Below are 22,561 nucleotides of genomic sequence, written 5' to 3'. Positions count from 1 at the left end.
TAAAGGAGAAAAAATCACAGTGAAAAGATGATATGAAGGTGGGGGTCGTGGTGTGGGGTCACGAGGAAACTGCAGCTAAAGTTCTGAATGCCGCGGACAGATAGAGCCGTACTTCACTGGGGGTGAGCCGGCGTTTTCTGATGTGGGGCACATTATCAACTACTAATTGTAAAAATTAATGAGTGGCAGCCAGAGACCTGTTAGTCCCCCTAGCAACTCCCCTGCTTGTGTCATGTTTAACAAAGGGTGCAGGGATCATCCTGTCCAGTCATAAGAAGATGACAAAATGTTGTTTCTATCATTACTCCATATTCCAAGTTTCTCTTGGGTGAACCTGTGCTCCATCTCAAACTATCTCTAACTACGCCTTTGCATACCCCTCTTACTTACTTGTACCTCTGTAGTAGTTGGCACCAAGATGTGAACAGGGAATTTGGAGGCCAAGTCAACACCGAAGGGTTACTCTGCCCCTAGACATCTTATGCACTATCCAAAGGATAGGGGATAAGATGTCTGATCGTAGGGGTCCCGCCGCTGCCGTCATGCCCCCTCCCATAGACTTGCATTGAGGGGGCATGGCTGTGACGTCACGAGCTAATGCCCCACATCGCCAGTCATCAGGCACAGAGCGAAATTTGCTCCATGCACCGGATGTCTGGGGTGCTGCAGCCGAGATCATGGGGGTCCCCAGCGGTGGATCAGACATCTTATTGCCTATCCTTTCGATAGGGGAGATGTCTAAGGAAGGAGTACTCCTTTAAGCCCTCTTTATGTCTGAACATGCAATGTGGCAGGATGCATCAACCTTCTTACTATAAAGTATTCTGGTGCCAACTTTTATCCATGTAAGCAACACACACATACACACCTACATTAACTTTTTAAACATTTTCTGCTACAGTAGCTCTTCAGTGAAACTGTACACAATAAAATGGCACTCACCATGCACCCACCATACATCAATGAGCCTTTGGTTTCCATGATACTTTAGCTAGTTCACCTGTTGCCCTTCCTAGGATCACTTTTGTTAGGTACAATCCCATTCATACTGGGAATATCCAAAAAAAGCTGTTAATTTAGAGATGCTCTGACCAAGTCACATGGTCAACACAGTTTGGCCCTTGTCATTTAGATCCTTCTCCATTTTTCCTGCTTCCAACACATCAACTTCATGGACTTACTGTTCACATGCTGCCTAATGTATCCCACTCCATGTCATTATCTCAAGATAATGTCATTCACTTCACCTATCAGTGGTTTTAATGCTATGGTAGATTGGCATATATGTCTATAAGGTGCTTTGTGGTGTGCATAGAGGGATTTTATCACCTATACAGCAGCGCAAATAATTATTCCATGTGGCTCCTGTCTTGCAGCTTTTGTAATAATGTATACACAGAGCGCATATGCTCACATACTGCAGATACTTTATATCTTTTTCTGGCACAGCATGAGAAAATGAAAACATCACTTACTGGATTTACTCTCCCCCATTTCATGCAGAGATTGCAAAAGACCAAACCAATTACTACAATCAGTTAGTGCATAGACGGACACGAGCAATGAAAAGGTGCTGAGCCGCTTGGATTAACCGGCACCCTGAATCATGTATGTCCTTCTTTTCTAATAAGGAAAACTTCCAAAGTTTCATTGTTATGTTTTTTTCTTATTGTCTCTGCACAGAAAGAATAATGTACTAATTTTTTCTTTAAGATGTCTCTACTACAAAATCTTTGTAATTTCTTCCTTTACTTTAATAGAGTTGCTTTTGTGAAATTGCTGCATTGAACCTCAATTTAGTTTTTTTTTCTGCTTCAAAACAAACTTATATATAAAATATACCAAGTGAATATGTTGTGCAACAAATACCTCATAAAGTCTTTGCTTCACTGGGGCCAGGAACTGCTGAACACGGGCGAATGGCAACAATTCCTGAGCCAAACAGCAAAAATGAATAGAATTGACATGGGATTTGAGTCTTATGAAAATTATGCTCAATAATTGTATCATGAAAAGTTATGCATCTATCAAATATACCCTGTACCACTGTTTTCAAGATCTGGTCTTACATATGATGAATGGAAAGACTTATAATTTACATTCATTGTTATCATGTAGGGGTAGTGTTCAATGTGACCAATTACAACATGGCAAAACAATGGAGGCGATTTATCAATACCTGTCCAGAGGAAACGTTGCTGAGCTGCCCATAGCAACTAATCAGATTGTTTTTTTTTATTTTTAAAAAGTCCTCTGAAAAATGAAAGAAATGATCTGATTGGTTGCTTTGGGCAACTCAGCAACTTTTCCTCTGGACCGGTATTGATAAATCTCCTCCTATGTGCATATTATTGCAAATTGCTGCATTTTTGTCATGCATCTGTTTTTCACAGGTGGAATGTTAGAAAAAAAAAACTGAAGGCCCAACCCGAGGATTATTTATAAAAGGCACATTCTTTAAATGGGAACTCTGATTAAAACAAATTTTTGCTATTGCACTCCTGTGGTAAATAAAAAATTCTTCTAATATACTCTAAAAAACTGAAGTTTTCTATGTTTTATTTGTGTTAAAATTTTGCCACTAGGTGTCTTCCTACTTGTCCAGAGTCTTTTGCATAGACTTTGGACTCCTGCTAGCCTGGCAGAAGTGTCCAAACACAGGAAATGCAGTCTCGAGTGCTGGGGGGGGGGGGGGTATGTCCAGCCTTATCCAATCATAGCTCCTCTCACACTTAACTGCTGTTTGCTGTCGGTTGCAGAACAAGGGAGGAAGTTTTCCCCTGTATGGCTTCAGAGGATGTCACAGCCTGCTGGGGAATGCCCCTTCCCAGTCTGTGAATCTGAACTTGAGGCAGAAAAATACAGAGCAATATCAAGGTAGAAACAAAAAATAAAATAATAAAAATAAAGGCAGGGGGTGGTTTATTACAATGGGGCAGTGAACTGGGAGGATTATAAAATGTATCAAGTTAATGAGAGGTATTCTTTAAGTTAAACTAATTACAAGAATAACATCCAGTATGGCAATTGACTGACACATTGTGCTTCCTACATGAGCTGAGTCATAGGCAGCACATGACTAAGCTCTTTTAGGGAACAAAACTCATCAGGCTATTGCCATACTGGGAGCTATTCATGTAACTATTTTAATTAAAGAAATAAAGTATTTACCTTTGATAAAGAATCCTCGTGCTGGACCCTCTCCAACTACATGTCCAATGATTATTTGTTTGTAAGCGTGAGGTCACTTTTCTCCCTCCCACACATCAGCCACCCCACCCATTGAAGCACACCTCATGACACCTCCATAAACAATAACTCAGTGTTTTTTAACCTGGGTGCCTCCAGCTTTTGCAAAACTACAATTCACTGCAGAATGATCTCCTTCCACCCACCCATTGAAGCAGACAGGCTCCTTTGAACTGACTATGATGTAATGTCTCAAACCACACTGCAACCTGGGAAAACCTGAGACAACACTAATTTTGTATGCTGCTGAAAATAAACATTGCGACAAAGATCACATAAGAATTGCAAGACCTTAAAACACAGGTACAGGTATATTATGAACTACACTAACTTTACAGACCTTGTAGCATAGTAAAAAAAAATATATCTTTAATGCTTAGAGAATAACTTATGACTGACTATGGTTATGCGTCCTGAAGACAATCCATCTCCATAAGTCCTGATTCCTGATAAAGTATCCTTAACCCCTTAAGGACCGAGGGTTTTTCCGTTTTTGCATTTTCATTTTTTCCTCCTTGCCTTTTAAAAATCATAACTTTCAATTTTGCACCTAAAAATCCATATGATGGCTTATTTTTTGCGCCACCAATTCTACTTTGTAATGATGTCAGTCATTTTGCCCACAAATCTACAGTGAAACGGGAAAAAAAAATCATTGTGAGACTAAATTGAAAAAAAAACCTCTGTTTTGTAAATTTTGGGGGCTTCCGTTTCTACGCAGTACATTTTTCGGTAAAAATGACACCTTATCTTTATTCTGTAGGCCCATACGATTAAAATGATACCCTACTTATATAGGTTTGATTTTGTCGTACTTCTGGAAAAAATCACAACTACATGCAGGAAAATTAATACGTTTAAAATTGTCATCTTCTGACCCCTATAACTTTTTTATTTTTGCACGTGTGGGGCGGTATGAGGGCTAATTTTTTGCACCGTGATCTGAAGTTTTTAGCGGTACCATTTTTGCATTGATAGGACTTATTGATTTGGACTTTAGAATTTTTTTTGCGCGTATGCCATTGACTGTGCGGTTTAATTGACGATATATTTTTATAATTCAGACATTTCCGCACGCGGCGATACCATATATGTTTATTTTTATTTACACTGTGTTTTTTTTTTATGGGGAAAAGGGGGTTGATTCAAACTTTTAATAGGGAAGGGGTTAAATGATGTTTATTCCCTTTTTTTTGCACTTTTTTTTGCAGTGTTATTGCTCCCATAGGGACTGCACACACTGATCTTTTACATTGATCACTGGTTTCTCATAGGAAACCAGTGATTGATGATTCTGCCGCTTGACTGCTCATGCCTGGATCTCAGGCACTGAGCAGTCATTCGGTGATCGGACAGCGAGGAGGCAGGTACCCTCCTGCTGTCCTGTAAGCTGTTCGGTATGCCGCGATTTCGCCGCGGCTATGCCGAACAGCCCACTGAGCTAACCAGCATACTTTCACTTTCACTTTAGACACGGCGTTCAACTTTGAACGCCGCGTCTAAAGGGTTAATAGCGCGCGGCACCGCGACCAATGCTGCGCGCTATTAGCCACGGGTCCCGGCCGTTGTTAGAGGCCGGGCACGACCCGCTATGAGGCGGGGCCACGCCGTGGCCCCACGTCATAGATCGGGAGCGGACACATGACATTCCAGTACGTCATGTGTCCTTAAGGGGTTAAGTCCTATTAGGATGTGCAATTGAAAACTCTCTATACAAAAGATTAAACTGAAGAACCGCTTTGTAGAAAAGAATTGTATTCTGGCAGACCTGGATCTTTCATGCATTGCAACCTCTGCCATTCATTTAAATGGTTTACATACAATGGTGCATTTTCCTTGCAGCAGCTGGATTTCTATGTAGAGCCATTTGCATGATGAGGTACCTTTTTTTGCACTGGTGGTGTAACAAGTTGAAGCGCATAATGTTTAAATCCACCTTTACCTTTCCTTAGGCTGCATTCACATCTCGTTTTTGCAATATGGCTCCCGTATCAGGTTTTTTGTAAAAGAACGTATGTCTCAAAACCGGACTGAACCGTATTCAACCGCGTACAACCGTATAGACCTCTGTACGGTTTTAAACCGTGTACGGTTTGAAAGTGGATGTCTGGTTGCATACGGTTTAATACATTTCCTGGAGAAAAAAAATGGACACGGTTTTATGTTTGTCCTTAATTAAATAAAGTTCTTCTTGCTCTATTTGTGGGAAGAACTTTCGGCGTGCACTGCGCATGTGCAAACTGCAAAACTGTATTGTGCAAACTGGATGGAACAGTACGCACATACGGTTCAGTACGGTTCCCATAGACCACCAAGTTGTGCCATAATCGCGCAATGAGGGCTCGCCTATAGAGGGCAAAAAGCAACCATGCTAGGATAAATACAATTCCTGAAATAACACATCCTACACCCAGCATTAATCTTCACATACCCGAAGTAGACTATTCCTAGTGTGCTGAAAGAGTAGCCTTGACCAACTAGTGGCTACTAGAGGTGGTAACCGTACCTTGGAAACTGTGGTAGTAAAGTCCATCTGTAAAGTAACGACCTGAGAATGATAACATGCCCTGCCAAATATACTAACTGAACTCTACTTATTACCATCCCTACTAGTGACATTACTTCAAATGGACACGAAAAGGCTAACTACATGGCAGGTCTGACAAGCACCAATCCCCTGCTATTTAATAGGCAAAAACTAAACTGACAGGTAAATGACAAGAAATACCTATCTACCTGATAGAACGTGTGGGTCATGTCGCCTGACAAGGTTCACGAAGGCACCTTACCTGATTGAGACTGTAACAACAGACATACCTAACTAGCCAATGTACTGACCCAACTGGACTTGGGAGTGATGACCCGTTGCAGATGACAGCTCCCTGCATGAGCAACGTACCTGCAGACGTGACCAGTGTTTAGGTGCACCATCATGCCTGTAGACCTGACAGGTCTTTGTGACACCATCGTGCCTGAACCCGTCACAGGTCCCCACGAAACCATCCAGCCTGTAGCCATGACAGGTCTTTGTGAAATCATCGTGCCTGTAAACGTAACAGGTCTTTGTAAACCATTTTTTTTTCAAATACATAAGTGTGAAATGCCATAGTGAGATTGTATGCAATCTGAAATGTGTCATTACCTCCACACCACATCAGTAAACTAACTATCAAACATGCCTAGACCGCTCTGAAGACGTATCAGTAGTCGGCGATAGCATGGTATTGCTCTGAAGATGTGTCACTAACAATCGGCCATGCCTGGACCCTAGATTAACCTGCAGACGTGTTGGTAGACAGTCACATGATAGTGTGGTATTGCTCTGAAGACATGTCAGTAACAATCGGCCATGCCTGGACCCTAGTTTAATCTGCAGACGTGTCGGTAGACAGTCACATGATAACGTGGTATTGCTCTGAAGACGTGTCAGTAACAATCGGCCATGCCTGGACCCTAGATTAACCTGCAGACGTGTCGGTAGACAGTCGCATGATAGCGTGGTATTGCTCTGAAGACATGTCAGTAACAATCGGCCATGCCTGGATCCTAAATTAACCTGCAAACGTGTCGGTAGACATTCGCATGATAGCGTGATATTGCTCTGAAGATGTATCAGTAACAATCGGCCATGCTTGGACCCTAGATTAACCTGCAGACGTGTCGGTAGACAGTCGCATGATAGCGTGGTATTGCTCTGAAGACGTGTCAGTAACAATCGGCCATGCCCTTTTTTTTAAAAAAATTTTAAAACCAGCAAGCGCTACCAAATTGCGGAGCTAGGTTCAGGCCAGGAGCTACCTGTACTGAACCACCCACCCAGCGAGTGCACTACACACAGAGTAACCATTACACTACATACCTTCTGTGTATCCGAGGTAAGCAGGAGTTGACACGAAGTAACTAGGATATAACAAGCAAATAAATGTGTATAATACTGAACGACCGTACACCACATGCCTGCCCCCCAGGCCTTTTAACCCCTGGGGCGACCACCCTGGCTCTGAGGAAGCACTGTGTTGGTGCCAACTGAGCCAGGAGCGTCCAGACAGGTGATTTGGGCAGAAAAGGGGTAAATTGGCAGGTGAAAATGACAGCCAACCTTCTGCACTGCACCGTGCAGCAGTGCAGGACCAGCAGACACTGTAGCAGAATGCCCTGAGAGGGAATCTTTTTAGAGCACTCAATGCAGCAGAAGTGCTGGCCAACAGAGGGTTAACCTCTGAGCGCAGAACAGCAACATCGGCAGCGCCCCAGCTCACACTGAGCGGCGCCAGCCGCTGCCTGCCCTCCCCTAAAGCCACGCCCCCCGCAGAGAAAACCGTCCGTAAGGAACCGCCTCCCCTGCAAGGGACGCAATCGCCGGGTGTAGACACGCCCCGAACGGCATCCCCGCTACACAGCTATGCCGCGCTGGCCGCTCCTGAACCAGCGGCGCGACACACTGCGAAGCGGAGCGCACCGAGAGGTACGTGGGAAACCAAGCACAAGGCCCCGTGAGTACCCCCCTGTCCTGACGTGACACGTATCGTGCCCCCCGCTGCTGCAAAGCCCGCAGTGGGGGAGACACTGATCACAACAGAACTGGGCACAATTAGGAGTGAAATGAGAGGGATGTGAGCAGAGCAGGGACCCCTTGGGGACAGCAGCTGGTACGGCGGCCAGTGACATGTAGACAACATAGCAGGGCCGAGACGGCACTTACCTGACAAAACGCCGGAGCGGGCAGGAACAAAACACACGGAGGAACACACGGACACTTGGAACAGCACCGGGAATGTATGAGCTATCAAACCGTGAAGATGCTCTACTCGTGTGCACCTTGTACCGGTAATGCGTGTATGCCCATTATAAACAAAGCGTATGAACCATATGGATACCATGATCGTGCAAATAACGAGTATTACACTGTGTATATTATGATTTAATTAGATGTAGCCTATGTTATATCTCTACAGAGCATTGCACCCTACTGTATACCGTATGCTATATTGAAACAAGACACTCTGCAGAGCATGCACCACCACACACATCATATGCTACCCTGCAACGAGATCCTCTGCAGAGTATTGCACCACACCAAACACAGTACATGCCACCCTGTGTTGCAGCGAGACCCTTCGCAGAGCACTGCGCCACACTGCACATGCTAACTGTAACGACCCTCTGCAGAGCATTGCACTATACCCTATATAGTATGTTACATTTAATCCATCCCATCTGCAGCATTGCACTAACTGTATAAAGTTTGTTTGTAATGTGACCATCTGCAGAGTATTGAACTATACTGTATATAGTATATATAATATTGTAACAAGACCATCTGTAGCGCATAGCACCATAACTAAATATCATGTATACTATATTGTAACAAGACCATCTGCAGAGCACTGCACCATAACTGTATATCATGTATACTATATTATAACGAGACCATCTGCAGAGTACTGCACTATACTGTTATATTGTAACGAGACTCTTTGCAGAGCCTTACACTGTACCGTATACTGCAAGGGTACCGTATACCCCGCAGAGCACTGCAGCACACAGCAAAAGTTATATTTGAAACGATTCTTTGCAGAGCATTGCACCACACTGTATACAGAAAACGTTATATTGAAACAACCCTCCGCAGAGCATTGCACTATACTTTAGATTAACGATAGCAGACAAGCGGACAGGACCGCCTAATGAGCGGCCATGCAGAGAACTGGGCAGCTGCCGCAACCTGTCCCAAGGGCATAGACAATTGTAGCTGTGCGGGTGGCGGGCTGACAACATGCTGCCATGAGGCAGCTAGTGGGTTGCGCGAGATGCTGAGGCCGCGCCACCCCCAGCATCGATTTAACTCACCTTCTTGCCGCTCCTGGACTCCACTACCACTGCGGGCAGAGCCAGCCAGCACCATACCTGCCCTATATTACCTTATAATCAGAGTGAGACACAGCCACATCCCACGATAAGACAGCCAGCGGAGCTGCCAGGATGCCGCGCCTGCACCCCCCAAGCCAGACTCATGATCAGAGAGGCCTCGGCACCGTGGGCAGCAGCTCTGAAGATTTCACAGAAGATTCAAACCCAGACACAGGAAGCAGAGATTCGACAAACGACACGTGCTCCGCCCCTGTAGGAGAGGGGGAAGGTATATACACACACCCCACCTGTTCCCAATAAGCCCCACCTGGAAATGCAAGGAGCGATTAATTACTTCCGCCCCTCGCACAAATACAGCCCTGCGGGCTTAATACAATGAGTTATAGGAGGGATATTTCATCTGAACTACAAGTGTTTACAAAAACAGGAGAGGTAAGAGGTCCACTTTAGGGCAATCTTCATATTCTATACAAAATGCATTTACCTTCTTTTGTGAGGCTCCACAATAAAAGGCTAAGTCCTTGGGTCGCGGTCACGGTGCTCATTATTTTTTGTAATTAAACCTGGAATGTACTTAACATGGCATCATAATTGTTTGGAAGAAAAATTACTTTTCTATCTAAAGATAAGAAAAATCCCTGATTCTCTGCTGTGACTGATGCTTCTATTGTAATGCATTATGACTGGCTGAAGATAAGCCAAAATTGAAAAGTGAGCCAAAGAATGCAATTTAATAACTGCTATCTTTTGGGAGAAAACCAGCATGTGAACTGTATAGTATGGAATACGGAATTAATTTACAAGCAAATAACAGGAGAGCCCATTGATCCATGCTGCCTAGGTCTGATCAATTCTGCAGTATCTCAATGTGAAAAGCTGTACAACACGAGCAAAGTTACACAGAGGACTGACGGCCAGAATTACCCAGCCTGATGCACTTGCGGAGATACTTACATAACCTACTTGAAACTAGTGAGATCTTCCTCCCAAAGTAACTCCCAAACCTGCCACCCAGCAGTCCAGACATAGGCCCTCACTTACTAACAGGATTCCTACTCTTTTTGTCGGGTTTTCTGCCTAAATTCTGTTGCACGGACCATGCGACAGAATGTGCAACAGAAAAAATCAGAATCACTCAGAGTGGAAAAAAAATACCTTAGGAAATGGGCATGGTTTTCTGGAAAAGAGGCTTGTTCCCTACATTTCATCCAAAATCACTCTTCTTTTCCGAAAACCACTCTGAAAATCATGTGAATTTTCAGGGAAGAAAACCCTACACTTTAAAGCATGTATAAAGTTTCCGAAAGCGGAGTAAATTAGAGTGGTCCCTAGACATACGATTGTAATCCGTTCCAAATGGACCATCGTTTGTTGAAACCATTGTATGTTGAGGGATCCGTGCAATGTAAATTATAGGACAGTGGTCTACAACCTGCGGACCTCCAGATGTTGCAAAACTACAACACCCAGCATGCCGTTGGCTGTCCGGGCATGCTGGGTGTTGTAGTTTTGCAACATCTGGAGGTCCGCAGGTCCGCTGCCCTGGATGTTGCCTTCCATCGCTGTCGTCCCCGAGGTGTCCCCAATGCTCCGGCAAGGCCTCTGCTTCCCCGGCAAGGCCTCTGCTTCCCTGGCATCCTCGTCGTCATCCTTGCCGCCATTACGTCGATACGCACGCCGCTCCTATTGGATGACGGGACGGTGTGCGCAGGGACGTGATGACGACGATGGAGAGCGCTGATGATGCAGGGGTTCCCGAAGAGGATGCGCCGGAGCCCCGAGGACAGGTAAGTGATCGTCAGCGGACCACACGGGCACCGTAAACGGCTATCCGGTGGCAGCTAAAGCAGTCTGCTCTGCCGGATAGCCGTTTAAGCGATGGCTCCGACATACAAAAGCATTGTAGCCATTCAAAGGCGTGACAATGCTTAAATGTTCCAACTTAGATTTTTTAACTGTTGGCAAGTTAGCACATCTTGCTGACTGCAATAAGAGCAGTGAATCTGTAGAGGTAAGAAAGGTTTCTGGCTAATCTCTGATGTTACACGCTTTTAACAAGTGAATACATTTTTCCAATCCCACACTGACACTCTCAGGCTGGGAGCACACATAATGGCCCTGGTTTACTAAGATTGTTGGGGTTTTATTACTGTAGAATGTTGTCTCAGACTGGCATGATTCCACTCGATTTACTATAGGGTTGGAAAAGAGTTCTGACCAGTTTGTACTTGGTGGGAATTTCCAACCCCTTATGTACAGGATGTTGTGTGAATTCAATAGTATATAGGTCAGGTTTTGAGAATATGACTTTTTGCAATATGCGTTTTTATGACCACACCCCCTTTCTGGCAAACATCAACCCTTTTCAGGTTTGTTGAGCAAATCCCGGGCCCAGACCCGTGACAGGACACTGTGATTCAGTCTATCACCGGGGATTAGCTGAACTGCAGTGTTACGCGTCGGGCACCAAAAGCTGTAAGAGGATTGAGTTTGGTGGATGGGGTAGTGATATCGGTGGCATTGGGGAGTGGTGGAAAGTAAGATAATGTTTATTATTAGAGATTTAAAAAAATGCACTGAAGTTCTCCTTTAAATGAGTTGTTCCATAAAGACAATCCTTGTCCATATGCCTTAATAAAGGAATATGGACATCATAGAAGGAAGTCCCCTGCTTGGGAGAGTGATGGCAGACTTGAGCAACAGTATCTTTGTATTCCATAAACTAGCATATATCTGGCTGCTTCTAGATGCAATGCTACATGTAATGCTTAACTGGCTGTGGTTTTTCCTGGCAAAATATGATGTTTGCTGGGGTTTCTGGAACAACCACTCTGATGCTTCCTGGGCAATAAATGGCTTGGTAAATGATACAACTATGTTATCATGGGAACGATCTTTTGTCTGTCAATTATGGTTTATTTATTGTATAGCTTACCTTAATAACAGGCTAAATAGAACAAAAAGAATGAGCCATATTAATTTTAATATTAAAAAAATGTAATTGTGTTATAATACAATGAATAAAAAATGTAGATGAACAAATTACGTGTCCGGTCATTTTGCAATATGTAAGGTCATTTTTTTGGGAAAAACTAATTTTAAAAAAAAAGTCCTTAAAGGGGTACTCCGGTGGAGAACTTTTTTTTTTAAATCAACTGGTGCCAGAAAGTTAAACAGATTTGTATTATTTCTATTAAAAAAATCTTAATCCTTCCAGTACTTATTAGCTGCTGAATACTACAGAGGAAATTATTTTCTTTTTGGAAACACAGAGCTCTCTGCTGGCATCTATGTCCATTTTAAGAACTGTCCAGAGTAGGAGAAAATCCCCATAGAAAACATATGCTTCTCTGGACAGTTCCTAAAATGGACAGAGATGCCAGCAGAGAGCACTGTGCTCGTAATTCAGCAGAGAGCTCTGTGTTTCCAAAAAGAAAATAATTTCCTCTGTAGTATTCAGCAGCTAATAAGTACTGGAAGGATTAAGATTTTTTAATAGAAGTAATTTACAAATCTGTTTAACTTTCTGGCACCAGTTGATTTAAAAAAAAAAAAAAAGTTTTCCACTGCAGTACCCCTTTAACCCCTTACATTTACGTCCTGAGCATAACCGCGGGCATCGGAGCGATGCCGGCATCATGCGCGGCAGGTCCCGGCTGTGGATCGCAGCCAGGGACCCGCCGGTAATGGCGGACACCCGCGATCCCGCGGATGTCCGCCATTAACCCCTCAGATGCCGTGATCAATACCGATCACGGCATCTGTAGCATCGCGGTCACTTAACAGGATGATCGGATCGCCCGCAGCGCTACCGCAGCGATCCGATCTTCCTGCACGGCAGACGGAGGTCCCCTCACCTGCCTCCGCTGTCTTCCGGGAGTCTTCTGCTCTGATCTGCCTTCCCGCAGACCAGAGCAGAAGATCACTGATAACCCTGATCAGTGCTGTGTCCTATACATAGCACTGAACAGGAATAGCAATCAAGTGATTGCTTTAAATAGTCACCTATGGGTACTGTTAAAATGTAAAAAAATAAAGTAAACAAATGTGAAAAAAACCCTCCCCCAATAAAAACGTAAATTTTCCCATTTTCCCTATTTTACCCCCAAAAAGTGTGTTACTTATGACAATGTTCTATTCTCAGATGTCCCATGGTAAATGTATTCTATCAGTTGTATGGCTGTGCTTGCAGGTGTGGCTATATATTAAACTGTTCAATTCACTTAGGGTACTTTCCCACACGGCGTATACGGTGCGTATTTTACGCAGGTAAATACGCAATGTTTATGAATTTTTCGCACTTGCGTTTTATGCTAATTTTTACGCATCTGCGTATTTTATGCAGATGCGTATTTAACGCAGCTAAGTCGCATGACCCAAATAACCTTGTACTTGGCTGTGAACAATAAAGTCTTGTTCTCCTGACCTTTCATTCCTAAAAAAAAGGTGGGAAAGTACTCAGCTTTTCCCAATTAAAGCAATCAATGATTTTCCTTGTCTTTTTGAGCCAGTTGTTCTGTGCTTTGGTGAAAGTCTGTACCATGCCTGGTAGTGGACCATTACGCTTGCGCCGGCCATACTTGAGGGTGTTTGTCATGTTAATTATCATGATTATTCGCCGACTGCGCCACCCAAATCTGGTAAATGTCATATTATACCTTAATTCCCTGTGTTTTTGTCTAATTAATGTGGTTTGCTTGTGTGTGCCAGGAAGTTCCGCATTCTATTTACACCTCTTTCTTCGATATTGAACCTTTGCAGAATGGTGGTGTTTTTTTACAAACTGTCCTCTTAAGAAGTTGCATTGTTGGCCATAGCAACCTTTTATTGAATTTTTTATTCAATGATGCCGCTATATGGTGTCTCAAATATGCTTGTTCATGGAACAGTGTTTTATCATACCGAGTAGCTTAATAAAAAGTGGTACTGTTACGCCGAGCGCTCCGGGTCCCCGCTCCTCCCCGGAGCGCTCGCTTCTCTCTCGCTACCGCAGCGCTCCGGGCAGCTCCACTGACCCGGTGCGCTGCGATACCGTCTCCAGCCGGGATGCGATTCGCGATGCGGGTAGCGCTCGCTCGCGATGCGCATCCCGGCTCCCGTACCTGACTCGCTCTCCGTCTGTCCTGTCCCGGCGCGCGCGGCCCCGCTCCCTAAGGCGCGCGCGCGCCGGGTCTCTGCGATTTAAAGGGCCACTGCGCCGCTGATTGGCGCAGTGGTTCCAATTAGTGTGTTCACCTGTGCACTCCCTATTTATACCTCACTTCCCCTTCACTCCCTCGCCGGATCTTGTTGCCATTGTGCCAGTGAAAGCGTTTCCTTGTGTGTTCCTAGCCTGTGTTCCAGACCTCCTGCCGTTGCCCCCGACTACGATCCTTGCTGCCTGCCCCGACCTTCTGCTACGTCCGACCTTGCTTCTGTCTACTCCCTTGTATCGCGCCTATCTTCAGCAGTCAGAGAGGTTGAGCCGTTGCTAGTGGATACGACCTGGTCACTACCGCCGCAGCAAGACCATCCCGCTTTGCGGCGGGCTCTGGTGAAAACCAGTAGTGACTTAGAACCGATCCACTAGCACGGTCCACGCCAATCCCTCTCTGGCACAGAGGATCCACTACCTGCCAGCCGGCATCGTGACAGTAGATCCGGCCATGGATCCCGCTGAAGTTCCTCTGCCAGTTGTCGCCGACCTCACCACGGTGGTCGCCCAGCAGTCACAACAGATAGCGCAACAAGGCCAACAGCTGTCTCAACTGACCGTGATGCTACAGCAGCTACTACCACAGCTTCAGCAATCATCTCCTCCGCCAGCTCCTGCACCTCCTCCGCAGCGAGTGGCCGCTTCTGGTCTACGACTATCCTTGCCGGATAAATTTGATGGGGACTCTAAATTCTGCCGTGGCTTTCTTTCCCAATGTTCCCTGCACTTGGAGATGATGTCGGACCAGTTTCCTACTGAAAGGTCTAAGGTGGCTTTCGTAGTCAGCCTTCTGTCTGGAAAAGCTCTGTCATGGGCCACACCGCTCTGGGACCGCAATGACCCCGTCACTGCCTCTATACACTCCTTCTTCTCGGAAATTCGAAGTGTCTTTGAGGAACCTGCCCGAGCCTCTTCTGCTGAGACTGCCCTGTTGAACCTGGTCCAGGGTAATTCTTCCGTTGGCGAGTACGCCGTACAATTCCGTACTCTTGCTTCAGAATTATCCTGGAATAATGAGGCCCTCTGCGCGACCTTTAAAAAAGGCCTATCCAGCAACATTAAAGATGTTCTGGCCGCACGAGAAATCCCTGCTAACCTACATGAACTCATCCATCTTGCCACTCGCATTGACATGCGTTTTTCCGAAAGGCGTCAGGAGCTCCGCCAGGATATGGACTTTGTTCGCACAAGGCGTTTTTTCTCCCCGGCTCCTCTCTCCTCTGGTCCCCTGCAATCCGTTCCTGTGCCGCCCGCAGTGGAGGCTATGCAGGTCGACCGGTCTCGCCTGACACCTCAAGAGAGGACACGACGCCGCAGGGAGAATCTCTGCCTGTACTGTGCCAGTACCGAACACTTCCTGAAGGATTGTCCTATCCGTCCTCCCCGCCTGGAAAGACGTACGCTGACTCCGCACAAAGGTGAGACAGTCCTTGATGTCTACTCTGCTTCTCCACGTCTTACTGTGCCTGTGCGGATATCTGCCTCTGCCTTCTCCTTCTCTACTATGGCCTTCTTGGATTCCGGATCTGCAGGAAATTTTGTTTTGGCCTCTCTCGTCAACAGGTTCAACATCCCAGTGACCAGTCTCGCCAGACCCCTCTACATCAATTGTGTAAACAATGAAAGATTGGACTGTACCATACGTTTCCGCACGGAGCCCCTTCTAATGTGCATCGGACCTCATCACGAGAAGATTGAATTTTTGGTCCTCCCCAATTGCACTTCCGAAATCCTCCTTGGACTACCCTGGCTTCAACTCCATTCCCCAACCCTGGATTGGTCCACTGGGGAGATCAAGAGTTGGGGGCCCTCTTGTTTCAAGGACTGCCTAAAACCGGTTCCCAGTACCCCTTGCCGTGACTCTGTGGTTCCCCCTGTAACCGGTCTCCCTAAGGCCTATATGGACTTTGCGGATGTTTTTTGCAAAAAACAAGCTGAGACTCTACCTCCTCACAGGCCTTATGATTGTCCTATTGACCTCCTCCCGGGCACTACTCCACCCCGGGGCAGAATCTATCCTCTGTCCGCCCCAGAGACTCTTGCTATGTCGGAGTACATCCAGGAAAATTTAAAAAAAGGCTTTATCCGTAAATCCTCCTCTCCTGCCGGAGCCGGATTTTTCTTTGTGTCCAAAAAAGATGGCTCTCTACGTCCTTGCATTGACTACCGCGGTCTTAATAAAATCACGGTAAAGAACCGCTACCCCCTACCCCTCATCTCTGAACTCTTTGATCGCCTCCAAGGTGCCCACATCTTTACCAAACTGGACTTAAGAGGTGCTTATAATCTCATCCGCATCAGAGAGGGGGATGAATGGAAAACGGCATTTAACACTAGAGATGGACACTTTGAGTATCTGGTCATGCCCTTTGGCCTGTGCAACGCCCCTGCCGTCTTCCAAGACTTTGTTAATGAAATTTTTCGTGATCTGCTATACTCCTGTGTTGTTGTATATCTGGACGATATCCTGATTTTTTCTGCCAATCTAGAAGACCACCGCCAGCATGTCCGTATGGTTCTTCAGAGACTTCTTGACAATCAACTTTATGCCAAGATAGAGAAATGTCTGTTTGAATGCCAATCTCTTCCTTTCCTAGGATACTTGGTCTCTGGCCAGGGACTACAAATGGATCCAGACAAACTCTCTGCCGTCTTAGATTGGCCACGCCCCTCCGGACTCCGTGCTATCCAACGTTTTTTGGGGTTCGCCAATTATTACAGGCAATTTATTCCACATTTTTCTACCGTTGTGGCCCCTATCGTTGCTTTAACCAAAAAAAATGCCAATCCCAAGTCTTGGCCTCCTCAAGCGGAAGACGCCTTTAAACGGCTCAAGTCTGCCTTTTCTTCGGCTCCCGTGCTCTCCAGACCTGACCCATCTAAACCCTTCCTATTGGAGGTTGATGCCTCCTCTGTAGGAGCTGGAGCGGTCCTTCTACAAAAAAATTCTTCCGGGCATGCTGTTACTTGTGGTTTTTTTTCTAGGACCTTCTCTCCGGCGGAGAGGAACTACTCCATCAGGGATCGAGAGCTTCTAGCCATTAAATTAGCACTTGAGGAATGGAGGCATCTGCTGGAGGGATCAAGATTTCCAGTTATTATTTACACCGATCACAAGAACCTCTCCTATCTCCAGTCTGCCCAACGGCTGAATCCTCGCCAGGCCAGGTGGTCTCTGTTCTTTGCCCGATTTAATTTCGATAAGAACATTAGGGCCGATGCTCTCTCTCGTTCCTCGGATGCCTCGGAAGTTGAACTCTCTCCGCAACACATCATTCCTCCTGACTGCCTGATTTCCACTTCTCCAGCCTCCATCAGGCAAACTCCTCCAGGAAAGACCTTCGTCTCTCCACGCCAACGCCTCGGAATCCTCAAATGGGGTCACTCCTCCCATCTCGCAGGTCATGCAGGCATCAAGAAATCTGTGCAACTCATCTCTCGCTTCTATTGGTGGCCGACTCTGGAGACGGATGTCGTGGACTTTGTGCGAGCCTGCACTGTCTGTGCCCGGGATAAGACTCCTCGCCAGAAGCCCGCTGGTTTTCTTCATCCTCTGCCTGTCCCCGAACAGCCTTGGTCTCTGATTGGTATGGATTTTATTACAGACCTACCCCCATCCCGTGGCAACACTGTTGTTTGGGTGGTCGTTGATCGATTCTCCAAGATGGCACATTTCATCCCTCTTCCTGGTCTTCCTTCAGCGCCTCAGTTGGCTAAACAATTTTTTGTACACATTTTTCGTCTTCACGGGTTGCCCACACAGATAGTCTCGGATAGAGGCGTCCAATTCGTGTCAAAATTCTGGAGGGCTCTCTGTAAACAACTCAAGATTAAATTAAACTTTTCTTCTGCATATCATCCTCAATCCAATGGACAAGTAGAAAGAATTAACCAGGTCTTGGGTGATTATTTACGACATTTTGTTTCCTACCGCCAGGATGATTGGGCAGATCTTCTACCATGGGCCGAATTCTCGTATAACTTTAGAGTCTCTGAATCTTCCTCCAAATCCCCATTTTTCGTGGTGTACGGCCGTCACCCTCTTCCCCCCCTCCCTACTCCCTTGCCCTCTGGTTTGCCCGCTGTAGATGAAGTGACTCGTGATCTTTCCACCATATGGAAAGAGACCCAAGATTCTCTTTTACAGGCTTCATCTCGCATGAAAAAGTTTGCCGATAAGAAAAGAAGAGCTCCCCCCATTTTTGCTCCCGGAGACAAGGTATGGCTCTCCGCTAAATATGTCCGCTTTCGTGTCCCCAGTTACAAACTGGGTCCACGCTATCTTGGTCCTTTCAAAGTCTTGTGCCAAATTAATCCTGTCTCTTACAAACTTCTTCTTCCTCCTTCTCTCCGTATTCCTATTGCCTTTCATGTCTCTCTTCTTAAACCACTCATCATCAACCGTTTCTCTCCCAAATTAGTTTCTCCCACTCCTGTCTCCGGTTTGGTTCTTCTGACGTCTTCTCAGTGAAAGAGATACTGGCCTCCAAGACGGTCAGAGGAAAAAGGTTCTTTTTGGTGGATTGGGAGGGCTGTGGACCTGAAGAGAGATCCTGGGAACCTGAGGACAACATCCTAGACAAAAGTCTGCTCCTCAGGTTCTCAGGCTCTAAGAAGAGGGGGAGACCCAAGGGGGGGGTACTGTTACGCCGAGCGCTCCGGGTCCCCGCTCCTCCCCGGAGCGCTCGCTTCTCTCTCGCTACCGCAGCGCTCCGGGCAGCTCCACTGACCCGGTGCGCTGCGATACCGTCTCCAGCCGGGATGCGATTCGCGATGCGGGTAGCGCTCGCTCGCGATGCGCATCCCGGCTCCCGTACCTGACTCGCTCTCCGTCTGTCCTGTCCCGGCGCGCGCGGCCCCGCTCCCTAGGGCGCGCGCGCGCCGGGTCTCTGCGATTTAAAGGGCCACTGCGCCGCTGATTGGCGCAGTGGTTCCAATTAGTGTGTTCACCTGTGCACTCCCTATTTATACCTCACTTCCCCTTCACTCCCTCGCCGGATCTTGTTGCCATTGTGCCAGTGAAAGCGTTTCCTTGTGTGTTCCTAGCCTGTGTTCCAGACCTCCTGCCGTTGCCCCCGACTACGATCCTTGCTGCCTGCCCCGACCTTCTGCTACGTCCGACCTTGCTTCTGTCTACTCCCTTGTACCGCGCCTATCTTCAGCAGTCAGAGAGGTTGAGCCGTTGCTAGTGGATACGACCTGGTCACTACCGCCGCAGCAAGACCATCCCGCTTTGCGGCGGGCTCTGGTGAAAACCAGTAGTGACTTAGAACCGATCCACTAGCACGGTCCACGCCAATCCCTCTCTGGCACAGAGGATCCACTACCTGCCAGCCGGCATCGTGACAGGTACTCTGGTGTGTTAACAATGTGTTATTCCTAATTTTTTGTAAATTTTTTTTTTTTTTGTCTTTTTAACTTGATATGTCTGAATGTTAATCCTTCCTGAAAATATGTTTTGTTTTTTACCTCAAATTGTGTATTGAACATTTTGAATAGTTTATTCCTGTATGACTAGAGTGCTATGTGATTCAACCTCTTTCACTGTCAGGTAGTGTGTCGCTGTGAGGTGTATTTTTGAGCTGATTCTGCTTCTCCTGTGGCCCTTTTTGTACCTTGTCTGAAAATGTAGATGTTTAGACCATTTTTTTAAAATTTTGTTTAGGCTTAATTTTGATTTTTGTACCTTGAGTAACATCCTATGGCAATGTGTGTCTGTTCATTCTTTATTTTTCCTTGATTTGCCTTCCTTACATACTAGGAGCCCCGTAGACGACGATTTTGGGTGCATCCATTCCTTCAGGATCGCTTGTCCAAAGGTTTTCTTTCAGTGGTGTTTCAAGATTTGAGAAGGTGCATATTTTTAAACAATCATTGTATATTGTTTGTTTTCTGCTCATTAAAACATGGAGTAATTATTCTTTTTTACGTTCAAGGGATGAGGTTAAATTTAAAAATTATTGCCGACTTTCTATGTCGATGTTTGATCAACTTTTTGAATTTATCAAAGCTGATTTGACTATGACCACTACCTGTATGCGGAAGCCAATTTCACCCGAGGATCGTTTGCTCATCACCTTGCGGTAAGTCCTCTTTGTTTTTAGACAGTATATACATAGTTTAGTTAAGGTGTGTGTGGTTGGCAATCATTGCACAATTTGGCCATAACTAGGGATGCACCGATATATCGGCGGCCGATACATATCGGCCGAAAATAGCTGTTTCGGGGAAATGCCGAAACAACTAAAAATGTCTCGATAATGAGCCACCTCCCCTGCCAGCCCACAGCACAAGTTGCAAACACTGCCAGTGGCAGAGGCACTCGTGGGCGGTGCAGAGGGGGCCGTCCGCAACATCTGGGTGGGCGCGCTCTCCGGGATAGGAATACTTCTTTTTATGTGCCCGGGCCGGCTCCCGTGTATGGCTGCAGGCAGGGGCCAGCCAGAGCATATAAAACCTAATACTGTATATTAAAAACCAGGGGGCCTTCAGCTGTTGTGAAACTACAACTCCCAGCATGCTTGGACCGGCAAAGTCTGTCCGGACATGCTGGGAGTTGTAGTTTCACAACAGCTGGAGGCCCCCTGGTTTTTAGTACACAGTATTAGTTTTTATATGCTCTGGCTGGCCCCTGCCTGCAGCCACACACGGGAGCCGGCCCGGGCACATAAAAAGAAGTATTCCTAATCCTATCCCGGACATCCCTGTGTCCCGAAAAATCTTTTCGGGACATAAGGATGTCTGCCGGTCACTCACCATTCCCCGGCGTCCTCCTGCGATCCTCCTTCGGTCCTTCGCGTCTCCGCCTCTATGGTCGTACGCACGGGACGTCACTGACGTCCCGTGCGTACAACCATAGAGACGCAGGATCGTCGCAGGAGAACGCACGCCGGCCGTGGCCTGGTAAGTGACCGCGTCATCTTGTTCAGTGTTCCGGTCACCGCTCCCCCGGTCCCAGCACCTACTGCTATGGTCCATAGGCCATAGCAGTACATGGTGACCCCGGCCCGGAGGAGCGGTGACCGGAACACTGTGGGGGCAGCAGTACAGACATACAGCCTCCAGCCGTACACTATATATGGCTGGAAGCTGTATGTCTGTGGGGTGGGGGGAAGCTGCCTACTATTGTGGGGAAGCTGCCTATTAATGTGGGGGAGCTGCCTATTAATGTGGGGGAACTACCGACCTAATGTGGGGGAGCTGGCAATCTAATGTGGGGGAATCTAATGAGCAGAGCGCTGCATTTTACCCGAAGATGGGGAGAAGTCATTTTCGGTTTCGGAATCTGTTTCGGCCGGACATTTTTTTTTAATTTCGTTTTCGTTTCGGTTCTGAAATTTCTATTTCGGTGCATCTCTAGCCATAACCTCTTTTATGTAATTTAATTGTAGAATGTTGCATATATTAATTGTAAGTCTATGAGGGACCATTATTCTTTATTGATGTTTTAAAATGTGTTTGCTTACACTATGTTTACAAAGAAGAAGAAATGGTGATGATTAGCTAACTAATTGTTATTTTTCTTTTTGTTTTTCAGATTTTTAGCCACAGGAGAGAGCTATGCATCCCTGCACCTTCAATTCAGGGTTAGTGTTTCGACCATCTCCAGAATTGTAAGGAGTACATGCAGCGTGATCTGGCAGAAATTGCAGCCCACTGAGATGCCGTGCCCATCCGAGGAGACTTGGTTACAGGTTGCAGCAGGCTTTCAAACTGTAGCCAATTTTCCAAACTGCATAGGGGCAGTTGATGGCAAACATATCAGGGTGCAGCAGCCACCGCACTCAGGCACTCGCTTTTATAACTATAAAAAATATTTTTCGATTGTCCTGATGGCGGTGGCTGATGCTCACTCTCGATTTGTTGCCATTGATGTTGGCAACTATGGCAGTAGTGGAGATTCTCGGGTGCTGCAAGTATCAGCAATTGGTAGGCAAATTCTTCGAGATTGTGTCACGCTCCCAGCTGCCAGACCTCTTCCGGGTTCCACAGTTGATGTTCCCTTTGTGATGGTATCGGATGAGGCTTTTCCATTATTGCCCAACCTGCTGCGCCCATATGCCCAAAGAGAACTTGATGCTCGCCGGAGGATTTTTAATTATAGGCTGGCACGGGCACGTAGAGTTGTGGAATGCGCCTTTGGAATAATGAGTAGTCAGTGGAGGGTCCTGAATACTGCAATCCGTTTGGATGTGAACACAGTTGATATTGTGGTGAAGGCTTGCTGTGTGCTTCACAACTTCAATC

The 22,561-nt window shown here is 46.3% G+C and overlaps 1 long non-coding RNA gene across 1 annotated transcript; it reads left to right on the top strand.

The window, feature by feature from the left end:
- The first annotated feature begins 19,844 nt into the window (after positions 1-19,844).
- Positions 19,845-21,899, top strand: LOC130309009 (uncharacterized). The gene is made up of 3 exons (XR_008857746.1): positions 19,845-20,167; positions 20,251-20,397; positions 21,852-21,899. It is a non-coding gene; the product is annotated as an uncharacterized LOC130309009 (long non-coding RNA).
- The last annotated feature ends 662 nt before the right edge of the window (positions 21,900-22,561 follow it).

The sequence above is a fragment of the Hyla sarda genome, chromosome 1 (assembly GCF_029499605.1).
Source record: "Hyla sarda isolate aHylSar1 chromosome 1, aHylSar1.hap1, whole genome shotgun sequence".
Taxonomy (NCBI): Eukaryota; Metazoa; Chordata; class Amphibia; order Anura; family Hylidae; genus Hyla; species Hyla sarda.
The sequence above is the reverse complement of the archived record's forward strand: the minus strand, read 5'-3'. Positions and strand labels throughout refer to the sequence as shown.